At 35.3% G+C, this 12,639-nt stretch overlaps 1 long non-coding RNA gene across 1 annotated transcript; it reads left to right on the top strand.

The window, feature by feature from the left end:
- Window positions 1–5,439: 5,439 nt before the first annotated feature.
- LOC120184006 lies at window positions 5,440–9,170 on the top strand. The gene is made up of 5 exons (XR_005521982.1): window positions 5,440–5,774; window positions 6,366–6,436; window positions 6,524–6,593; window positions 7,267–7,371; window positions 9,068–9,170. It is a non-coding gene; the product is annotated as an uncharacterized LOC120184006 (long non-coding RNA).
- Window positions 9,171–12,639: the final 3,469 nt, after the last annotated feature.

Genomic DNA, 12,639 nt, shown 5'->3' with positions numbered 1-12,639 from the left:
GAAGAGCTTGTTTGACCTATCACTTGATTCATGACATTTCGAATCAGTGACGCCTCGCTTGAGGGATCGACATTTCCAATGAAGAGTTCATAATGAGAAGAACTCATCATAAAGGAGAAAGTTCATAATGAGAAGAACTTGTTCCTTTCAAATTCACCACAGATGGAGGTGAACAAACATTTCCAGAAGAGTTCATAATGAGAAGAACTCGTCCTAAGGGAGAAAGTTCATAATGAGAAAAACATGTTCCTTCTAAGTCCACCACAAAAGGATTTGGTTCAAGATTTCCAGTTGAGAGTTCATAATGAGAAGAACTCATCCAACAAGGGAGAAGAAGTTCATAATGAGAAGAACTTGTTCAACTTCGCATCAACATTTTCAATGGAGAGTTCATAATGAGAAGAACTCGTCCGACAGAGGGAGAATAAGTTCATAATGAGAAGAGCTTGTTTGACCTATCACTTGATTCACGACATTTCGAATCAGTAACACCTCGCTTGAGGGATATATATTTCCAATGAAGAGTTCATAATGAGAAGAACTCATTATAAAGGAGAAAGTTCATAATGAGAAGAACTTGTTCCTTTCAAATTCACCACAGATGGAGGTGAACAAACATTTCCAGAAGAGTTCATAATGAGAAGAACTCGTCCTAAAGGAGAGTTCATAATGAGAAGAACTCATCCGACAGAGGGATAAGAAGTTCATAATGAGAAGAGCTTGTTCGACCTATCACTCGATTCACGACATTTCGAATCAGTGATGCCTCGCTTGAGGGATCAACATTTTCAGTGAAGAGTTCATAATGAGAAGAACTCGTCCATAAGAAAGAAGAATTTCATAATGAGAATAACTTCTTCAATCCAACAACGAAGGAAGACTGGACAAAAACTGGTTGTCTTTTCATCTTTGCATTATTCTTGTTAACACAAGAATGCGCAAAGAGGGGCAGCTGTAGACACCCGTTTTTGACCGGGATTAAAATATATATTATAAATATTAATTATATATTATTATTATTATATCATTAATATTATTATTACACTTTTGTTGCAGGCCCAATATAACCCGAGCCTAAACATTCATGATTGCAAACAATGAGGAAATGCTATGGTGAGGGACTTCCCAAAGCATTATGCTTGGTGAACCATATCGGATAACAACGATGTATCAATCTTCGACGGTAGCCATGTTTGGGTGGATCATAACTCCTTGTCAAAAATGTAATGATGGTCTGGTTGATTCCATTCATGGGTCCACCGCAATCACCATATCAAACAACTATATGACTCACCATGATAAAGTCATGCTCGTGGGGCACATTGATTTCTTCACTCAAGACAAGAACATGCAAGTCACAATAGCAAAGGGGAGGGGACAAAATATCATTAATAATGAGCCAACCACTACATTGAAAAACATTTAGAAAAACAAAATAAATCCCGTATAATCCGGGATTCAACCTGCTACAACCAGATTTCATCGATCAAAGTCATCACCAAATTATTGACTTGCAACCATAAAAGGACAGAGAACAACGAGCAATAAAAGGGGGGAGATGAGAAGAATAAGAAAAAAAAAGAAAAATAGGGGAATTGAAAAAAGATCGGAATCCTATTCGAAACACTGGTAACAAAAAGAGGGGGTTTCTTTTTCTTTAAAGAAAGAACTGTAAACAGGGGAAATATTCCATCTATCTATTCGAAAGCAATAAAAGTATTTTTGAGGTAATCCTAGTTTCGTTTTCAATTTCCAGTATATATTACTTTATTTGTTTTTTTATTTCGAACCCAAATCAGCAGTAGAACAATCTGTTATTTATGTTTATAACCATTTTCATATTCCAGTAATTAACCCAAAGAAATCAACGCATGTTTGATCATAAGTAAAATAAGTAGGTTGATATAAAAATAATAATAAACAAAGAGGATTTGGGGTTTATTTACCAAAGATGTTTGGGTTCCCTCACGGGAATTTACCACACTTTGGTGAGGTTACTGTCGCCACTGAACGACAGTTTGCATGCTAGTTTAATTGCTGTAATTCAATGAATGTAATAGTTGGTTTCCATTAGTCACTATTTGAGAGTGTAAGAGATAAAAAAATCATAATAAAGAACGAATAGTCAAGAAGAGATTTCTTTGCTTACCTTGTTTATTCAAATCCTTATCGTTTTTTTAAAACTGTCGGGTAGTTTACGTCGCCGGGAATAGGTCAATTCTTGTCGTTTGAAACCTTGTTTGTCGTGTATTTGCGTTAGTTCTCGCCTTTCAAAACTTTAAAATAAAATAGAGATAACTTAGACTGTTTACCTTTTGAAGCCAATAGTTGAACTCTTTTGAACACATCCTTTCTTTGTAAGACTAAAGGAATAATCTTGAGAGGTAAAGGAGGAATCAAAACATCTGCAAATAAACATAATAAAAATATAATAGAAAATAAATCTAAAAAATGAAAGGAAAGTAGTTTACTTCTAAGATCAGTTATTAGGCAACCATAGATATGTATAAGAGAAAGTGGAGTTGATTTTTGGGCTAGGAACCGACCAACATTTAGGAGGGTGTGAGCGGCCGAGAAAGATGAGCGGGATTGAGAAGGGTTTCAATTAGATAATATCGAAGAATAAGAAAAAGATGGGAGAAGAGAAATGAAGAAGGAAAACGGCACAGAGGGAGAAACAAATAAAAATTAGGGCAAATTTCATTTTAAAATAATATGTTTATTAAATCTTTAAAATAACGTCTTATGAATGTTAGGGAAATATATATTTCACGCATGGCCTATTTGTTATGTAAACCATTTAGGTTTTACTTGTAACTCATTTTAGTCCTAAAATCAAGTCTTTGATGTTTTAATTTGGTCTCTTCATTTTATGTATATTTTATTTTAGTCCTAATTGTTTGTTTATTTAATTTTGGTTGTTTAGAAATTTAACCTCTAATTTTCTGCACGTTTTTTAGTCCTATGCATATTTAAGGTTTATTGTGATGTTAGTTCCTTACAATGGTGTTTTGTTTTGTGTCAGTTTCATTTTATAGTATAATTCTGGAATTTTCACTTTAATTATTGTATGGTTTGTATTTAAAATACTAAAGATATTTAATCAATATTTTCATTTGTATAGTTTTTTTAAAAAAATTTGTAGTTTGATGTGGTATGTTTTATTTTTTTAAGTCATATTGATTCATAACACATTAATATATATGAATAAGTTATAATATGTAATTATAAAATATGTATATAATTCTTGTATAAAGATGTCATATTGCATGATAATTTTTCATATATTATTTTAATATTTTTATGTGAATGAGTCAATGTGGTTCTATTAATTTGTTTTTTTATTTTTTTATGCAAAACGTCAATTTTTAATTTATATTTAATTCGTATTTTATCACTAAAGATAAATATTTTTTTTTATGAATGAGAAATAGTTTGAATAGGTTTCCCACGGAGGATACCAAATTTCAAAAAAATTTATCGAGTTAAAAGATTTTCTTTAAATTACTAGTTCGAAGCAATTAATTAAATTTCAATAAATGGATCATAATTTAATTTTATATTTAATTCATGATTTTCACCATTTACGACAACGTGTAAGCGAACAGTAGCAATTTTGGGCGCTGTGGGGGTGCTAATCCTTCCCCACGCGTAACCGACTCCCGAACTCGTTTTAAACAAATCTTTGGTAAACGCAGACCAGCTTTTGTCTTAAAAAAATGATTTTTCTTAAAATTGTTTTTAAAAGACGTTTTTAGGTATTCGACCTACCTAACCCAAAGGTTGATGGCGACTCTTTTTAATTCTTTTTAATTTATTTCAAATTACTCCAAAATCACCCATTTTCCAAAATTAAAAGTCGTAACTATTTTTAAAACAATTAAATGATTGTCCCTTCGAAAAACGGTTACGACAAAGCGCATTCACATCCCCATCGACGATTTCCTTTGCTTTACCTCTTTGAAGTGCATTGTATAGGTCTTTACGTGTAAATCCAACATTATGATAGCCCCCTGCCTGTTGCGTTAAATAGTTCATTACTTGTGACGTGCAAACACCGACCTCTTTCAATGTTGTTGCCTCATCGATATCAGCCTTACTTACAGCTCTATTAGAACGCATAAATGATGTCATAGCAGGTGTGCACAATGCATGATTATGTTTCTGATAAGACTTATAACCCACTGATCGTTTGATTTGTTGTTGTAACGACAACTCTAGCCTTGCATCCTGTTCTTGTGACTGGCGTATGAGCACGTTGACGATCAACAGTATTGACTTTTGATACTCGAAACCCTTCTTTGGAACAACAAAATTCTTGTATCTTCAATTTCCCTTCCATGTCAAGCCGTGTTGTTCCCGACGTGCACTAAATCCATGTTCCTGTGTGAATCCCTTGTAAAAATACCAAACTTGATCACGTGAAGAAAATAACTTACCAACCAATATGTCAGATTCATCAAACTTTGTCACATTCACACAAATCAAAGCCAGCCTGTTTTCAACACGGACTGTACCCATTTTTCTTTTTGCAGATTAATCAAACCATAGACTGCAAAATTCTACCGCAAATCTCGGTTCAAAATGCATCAATTAAGTAGCTAGTGCCGTGACACAAACTCTTAAAACATCATATCAACTATTCACGTTAGATGGAGAAAACACCATATCAATTAAGACGAGAGGACCCTAGCCCCACCCCTGGGGAGAAAAACTTTCCACTTGAATAATGGGAATTTTCGGTTATACTCTACTAGAAAAAAAAATTAAATTCGAATTGAGTTATAAAATAAAATTCGAATAACTTAAATAATTCAAAATTTTTAGAAATTGATGAATTAATTTTCAAATTTAAATCAATTCCCTCAACTTTATAATATATATATATATATATATCACATATGAAAATATATATATATATATACACTTATTTAAACTGGAATCAAATTATTTTAATAGTACTAAAATTAAGTCCCGCCCCTCCTAATATTTTTGTTTCATTTATTCTTTAGGCTATTACTTTTAAAAGTACTAAAATTATATCATGGTCTCTCCCAAAATTTTTGTTTCATTATTCTTCAAGCCCCATTAGTTTTAAGGGTAAAGTATACAAATGGTCTTCTGATTATAGGATTTTGTAACACCCCTAATTTAGTTTTATTTTAACTAGATCTTTTATTTAATTAATTTAAGGAACTAGTTTGAGTTTTTAAAGTTTAAGGCCAGTTTTCTGATTTCTTTGAAAGTTCAGGGACTCATTTCTTGATCTGACCATTGTAAGTAATCAAAGAAAAAAGGGGTAAAGAGAATGCGACTGGCACGGTTTGATATTGTGACCAGCAGGAGCAGGGGAGCCATGCCCTAGCCACTAGCCTAGGGCATTGTTTGTGTTAGTATTTCTTTTAAAATACTTTTTAAGAGATATCAGTTGGGATTTTTAATCCCAAAATCAGTTTTATCTTAGCTAGAACAAAAAATTCCCAATTATTTTTAACCCCTGTCGTCGTTGTCTTTTCCCTTGAGCCATCACCGTCCGATAGTCATGGCAGTCACCGCCACCAACATCTTGATCGCCGCTCAACCGCGACCAAACCCCCTCAACCAATTTGTTGAAATACCTCGCCATTCATCGTGAATTGGCGTTTATTTGGTCGTCGAAAACCCAAAACAACTGCCGCGAGTTTTCACAATTTTGTGTTGAGATCCCGATGCCAGTTCGCATCACCGCCACCACCGTTGGACTTCTCATCTAGTTCTGTTCAAAACCCGATCAGGTTCGTTACTTCACCACCGTTCTATCATTATCCTCCGTTGGTAAGCCTCCGATCTCCTTCTCCGTTCATCGTACGTTGTGTTGGTTGGATTTTTTGGCTGTTTTGAGTTGAATGCAACAAGTAGAAAAGTTGGGAATGATCAGTCGATCGAAATCATACCCTTCATCCTAGCACGCGCTGCCACGCGCTGCCACGCGCCACCGTGGCGCATGGGCTTCGTTCCTTGTTTGAATTTTCCAGAACCGGTCCAAGTCAACTCGAAACAGACTGAGTCAACTTAGATCGATCTGAGCCAACCCAAAGTGGTCAAATTATTAACTTTGACCGAACCTTTGACTTTGACTCAGACCATTAACATTGATCAATATTGACTTTAACTAGGGTTGACTTTGACTAAAAAGTAAAAAAATTTAAAAGGCATATCTTATATTTTTTGACGTCTTGAGTCTGAATTTAAAGTCTTTTTTGCCAAATTTTAATCCAAAAGCCCCTCAAATCGTGTGTTAAACCCCAACATGTATATGTAATTAAATTATTTTAATCAAGTGCTTTTAAGGTCAATGACTGATTGATGTTTGTTAATTATTGAAGGTACTCGATACTCTCACGATCGCTCGTCAGCTTGACTCAGCTCCTCTCAATTTGTCATACTGCGTGAGACCGTAATTACTCGTATAGATTCATAAACCATATAAATAATTAGATTTAAATATTATTTAAGTCGTAATACTGAATTCATTATGGTTTAGGTTCGAGTTCTGCTGTAGAGCATAGCGAGGCCAGTGCCCAGTAGACTTCCTTGGCTGATTCATTTTTTAGGTGTGTTCCTGGTGTGCTATATAATTGTTTTATTTATTTTTGAAATATGATGGTTGTCTGAATTGTTTTGTAAATGTTTTAATTGATAAATACCATGATTTCCTGATTTCTTGATTATGAATTATGTTTACTCGATACATGTTTTCTGGTTATCTGTTTTACTAAGAAATATAAATATATATGATTTATGGATCATGGACCTATTGTTACTACATGTATTGTTTTATTTTGGATACTATCTGGGTAGGCTAGAGTATGGAGGTTCAAGTTTGATCCAGCTTGTAAATCCTTACGGACCTAAGGTGAACCTTGGGTAGGCTCTTAGTCCCCGAGATATTCCCTTCGGTAGGCTCTCAAGACCCAAGGTGCTTCCTTGGGTGGGCTCTAAGGCCCCAAGGTATTCCTTGGGTAGGCTCTAAGGCCCTAAGGCATTACCTTATGTTGGCTCTTAGGTACAATTGGCCTAGGATAAACCCTTATGAATGCAGTTCTGGGAAACTACATATAGTATATGGGTGGAAGGAACTAAATATTTATTTTTCACAAAAATCTTTACTGTCACTCTTATGAAATTTCTACTGAATTATTTTCTGAAATTTACTATTTTAAATTATTATTCACTTTTGGAACATATTAAGCTCTCTATCTCACCTCCCAAATTTTTCCCTTTCAGATACTTTTGGATAGGAACCCTCGGACTAGGCATTTGGAGGGCCGACACATTTCGTTCCAAACTTTTTGTTGCAATGTTTCCATCTTTCGTATTGCCTTTATTTTGGTGAGCGTGCTTGTATTTTGATATATTGCTTTTTGCTGCATGGATATTTACGATATTTGTTATTTGGAATTTCGTACTAAGCATGATGATTTATGTTTAAATTACTCAAATTAAACTTTATTATTATTAATTTATGCTTTTAAAAGCCTTTAGTTATGATATTATTTTTAAAAAGGGTTTAAAAATGTTTTAGAAAAATTTCAATGTAATTCACTAGACCTAGTCGTGACACATAGGTTGGGTCTAGGGTGTTACATTTGGTTGGCATCAGAGCTTTTGGTTTTTAAAACATCGGATCATAGATGAGTCCTAAATAAAAATATTATCTTTAAATGTTTTACAAAATTTACTATAAAGGCCATGTTACCAATTTTTATAAGTTTAACTGTGTATGAGACTCCAAGTGCCAAATCTAATCCTAGATTTTATCTTTTGTAATGAACCTCAAGTTTTTTCGAATTGAGTGCTAGATGGGGTCATCGACCTTCCCGTGCGCGAGGTCGACCTGTTAGATTTTTTTATTCGATTGAGGACCCACCGCTGCAAGCAATAGATACTCTTGCTCCTTCTGGCCCTTTTGCTCCAATAGATCTACAGCATGCTCCCCAAATTGATATGATGAAACATATTAGAGGAGCGTCAGTTGCTGGGATTGAACCTGCAGGAGTTATTTTGGATAAGACGTTGGGTAGACATTTACTTTAGTTGATTCAGGGTGTAATCAGAGAAGTGAGTGCCACACATGAGGTTCCTATTTTATAGACCCTGCTAAGGCTAAATTTGGAGGTTCGACTGGTGGACCTCCTACTGAGGCTGAGGTTAGCTCTATGATACTAAGAAACATATGGATCAACTGGGTTTGGATCCACATGAGATATATTTGGGAGCCATTTTGATGTTGGATGGAAATATTCATACCTGGTGGGAGTCTGTGGTGAGCAGCGTTCCTACTGATCATCTGACATGGGATTTCTTCAAGGAGTGCTTCAGGAAACGTTTCCTTGTAGAGCTTTATCTGGATGAGAAACAACAACAATTTTAGGATTTAGTCGAGGGAGATATGACAATATCTATGTATAAGATGGAGTTTTTGAAGCTAATAAAGTATGGTGAAAGTTTGGTTCCTAATGATAGGGACAAGTGTCGTGAGTTTGCTCGATGACTCAAATATGAATTGCGTAGATAGGTGGTTACTCATCAGGATGATGTGCTTGATGCTTTGGTAGATAAAGAAAAAGAAATTGAAGAGGTTAAGGTTGTAGCTCCTGATAGAGGCTGAGTAGATCGAGAGTGATCTAAGAGGTCTTCTGGCCCGACTGAGTCTTCTGCACGTCCTGGGAATAGGACTCGTACTGTTATTCCCCATAGAAGTAATACTAGTTCTAGGTCTACAGCACATCCGCTCTCAGCTGTTAGATGAGGTGATTTTTAGGGTTTCCCTAAGGTGTATATTTGCGAGTTTTGTGGAAACCTTATACTAATGGGTATAAGGTTTCCCTATGGACGCAGTTATGAGAACTGCATATGATGTACGAGAGAAGGGTATATTATATGATTTAATATCTTATGTTTTATCAGGATTTCCATGATACTTGACAGGATTATAATTGATAGTTTTTCATATGATGTTTTTACTGAAATAATGGGAGACACACTGAGCCTAGCTCACTTTTCGAAAATGTTTTTCCCCTTTCAGATACTGTTGGCTAGATACCCCGGATCAAGCACTTGGAAGATAACATCTTGAAGTACATCTGAATGTAATGGTTTTATCATGCAAGTTGACTTTACTATTGGAACATGGGCCTTATTTTAAAGTATTGGATTTATAATGATTACTCTTTTGCGATTTATATTCGATTTATCTTAATTTAGATTTTAATACATGTTTTTAAATTAAATTGTTACTTTTTTAAGATTATATTTATGAGTTGAGTTTTTATAGTATAATCTATTATAATTTCATAAAATGTCATTTATAATGTGATTTTACATTGATTGAATAAAGGTTTCGGAAAATGTTTCTAAGAATCATGAATGTGATCCATTAGGCTTAGTCAAAACACATAGGCTTGGTCTAGGGGTTACACATCAGCACCAACCAGCATTATCCTGGCAGGAGGTTGATTGCCTGCAGATTATCCAATTGGACCTGCAGCAACTCCACTTCATGGTTCCATGCTTCAAGTAAACCAAGATATATGCTCCACAATTCATCTTGGAAAGGGTGGGAAATACTAATAACTTTATGAAATTCAAAGAGCCAAGATCCATCATGCGTGCATCCAACACCACCCACATTGCTAGAACCGGAAATAGCGTGGATAGAAGCATCTGTATTAACACAGCACCACCGATTTGGTGGAGGCTGCCATTGAATTTGCACAGCATGCCGAGACTTTGGAGACGGCTTGGGAGGAGGAACAACAACAAAATGCGAGGACCAAGAGATGCTAAGCTAGAGCACGTCATCCATGGAAGGGTATGAGTCGGTGAAGACAAAAGAGTTTCGGTGCTTCCAAATTTGCCAAAGTAATGTGGGGAAGAGAACGTCCCAATGCAAAGACGAATCCGGAAGCTTAGCACAACACGCCAGATTGGTTTGGATCTAATCACCGAGGCAGCTTGTGAAAAAAGAATTAGCAAGGTCCTCAGGCAGCAGCTGGCTCCAAATAGACTTCACTGCATGACAGTCACATAAAATGTGAAGAGTGGTCTCTTTGTGAAGTCCGCAGAGGGAGCAAACATGATACGGGGATGATCCACGGCGGAATCGTTCATAGTTTGAAGAGATACAATCCCTGAAAACTAGCCAAAGGAAAGTGAAAACACGTTGCGGGAATGGGTAAGGTCCAAATCTTATTCCAGATGGAGGAAGGAGTAAGCCATGAAGCTTCAACCAGCTTTCGACAGGCATCCCGAACACGGAACCTATCCATAAAATCATGTTTCCATAAACAACGGTCAACATCAGCATCGTCACTAGGGGCTTGACGATTAAAATCAATTTTTAATTGTCTTCAAAATTGTATTTCTTTGATGTATTTTGCGGCACCCTAGATACCAATGAATTCATTTAATCAATTTTTATTACTTGATTTAAAATTTATTAAAATCTTTTTAAAATTCATAAATTAAATATAAAATGTTCATATTTTAGAGGAGTACGAGACTTTCTAAATTTTTGAAAGTTTAAAATATTTATTTTAAAATTTAAATGGTAATAAGAATTCTTTCGAAAATTTGAACATATTATATAAATTGAACTGTAGTTTAAAAACTGTTTAGTTCTCCTACTCAAACTTAAATTGGACCGGTCCAATAGATAACTAAATTATTTAAACAGAAAAATTTTATATTAATATTTAGTATTTTATAATTAAATTAAAAAGATTATAGTATGATACTATAATTTTCTAATTTATATTGTTTTACAAATTAAAGAGTTTACCTGGCCTAATGAATATGGAGCTTGCCTCCGGAGCAAGAGATTGTGGTTTCTATTCCCATCATGAACGACAATAGAGACTCAAAACCACAAGCATAAACTATTGTTTGGGTAACTCACCAGCACAAACTATTATTAGTGGCGATGGACTATATGTCACCAATACCACCAAGCAAACCATGGAAAACTATCAATTATCAGGTCATGGACAAGATTAAAAAAGTCGAGACAGAGGAAAATATAAAAAAAAATACAAAATAAGTACGATCATTTTAGTTATAAGTGTAAATAACTCCTAAAAAGAAAGAAAAATAATTCATGGTCTACTCTCTCTTTGTCACACCCCCAAAATGGGGTTAATTGAAAACATTTAAAGTTTGGTGCATTAGGTGAGTTCTCTCAAAATGTAAGGAATTTATTTCAATTTGACCAAGCCTAAAATATTCAAATGCCAATATTTGTTTTTGGCTCTCATTTCCTCCCCCAATTTTTTTTTTAAAAATACACCCATACATATTTTCTCTCTCAAGCTTACCCATATCGGTTTTTGTCTGTTTTACTGCCACCTGAACCACTGTGGATGACACACCGACACCAAAATGTTCAACTCATCATTTTCGTCCTGTCAGTGGTTGCGCCTTCTTCACCGTCATTGTTGTTTGCAAGATGGGCTAGAGGAATCGTTTGAGTTTCGTAAAAACAAAATCACCAATGTTCACCGTCGCGAACCAACTCCGGTAAGTGACTCGTCGTGCATTAAAATAGTTTTATGGAAAATTTTGTGCGAAAAAGATCACCGAATGGTGTCTCCCGCGCCCTCACGTGCCACGGTGCGAGTGTGGAAGAGTTTCTGTGGTTCAAAAATGTTGAACCAGTCCATCTAAACAGGCCTGGCCGAATTGACCCTGAATGGGTTGACCGAATCAGACCCTTTTACTAGTTGATCCGATCCATTGACTCAACTCGTTGACCCGATTCGTTAACCATTGATTGTTGACTTTTTTCGTTGACCGTTGACTTTTTTGAAAACCTCTGTCTTGATATTTTTCGACGTCTTGAGTCCGTTTTAATTATCTATTTTGCTAAATTCCAACCCGAAAGCCCTATTTTTGCATATATTAATGCTTTACAATATAGTTATGATAAGTAAATTATGAAATTTATGGTCTTACCCTATGATATTATGTTATGAAGGTGGTCGTATGTCTCCCCACCGTTCTCTAGAAGGTTTGTATCACTCCTGTTTAGCTCAGCTTGACTTTGCTCGTTCGATTGGAGATACGCGACCTAGTGCTATTGTGCGTGGAAATTGTAAAGCATAGCTGGTATAGGTTAATTGGTATGTGTGTTCTCTTGACCAATTTATTGCATATAATATTTTATGCTATTTTGCTGCATAGTGATATTTATATGTATGTTCTTATTCGGACATTTACCTTTGATCTATCTTATTTCTGATAATGTTGCATCACAGTGAACATGTATATGGATGTACTCCTGATTTTGCATGGGATCCTCTACAAAGGGAAATCTGTATCCTGATTCTGCATGAGCTCAGTCCCCGTCCTGATTCTGCATGAGATTTCGTTCCCCGTACTGTGAGATTTATTCCCATCTTGTTTCTGCTTAGGATCTTTATCGGAGAAACTATATTCTTATCCCGATTTTCTGTATCCTGACTTGAGTTCCTCTTTAGAGGGTAACGTCCCCATCTTGTTTATCTGTGGCGGAAGTTATGGGTGTGTATTAATGATGCTACACTATGATGATTAAATCCCGATGTGCCAATTATGCATTATTTGTTTGTTTGTTTTTTTTTT

This window comes from Hibiscus syriacus, unplaced genomic scaffold (genome assembly GCF_006381635.1).
Source record: "Hibiscus syriacus cultivar Baekdansim isolate YM2019G1 unplaced genomic scaffold, ASM638163v2 tig00112856_pilon, whole genome shotgun sequence".
Classification (NCBI taxonomy): Eukaryota; Viridiplantae; Streptophyta; class Magnoliopsida; order Malvales; family Malvaceae; genus Hibiscus; species Hibiscus syriacus.
Note: the sequence above shows the minus strand (reverse complement) of the source record. Positions and strands in the feature narration are given on the sequence as shown.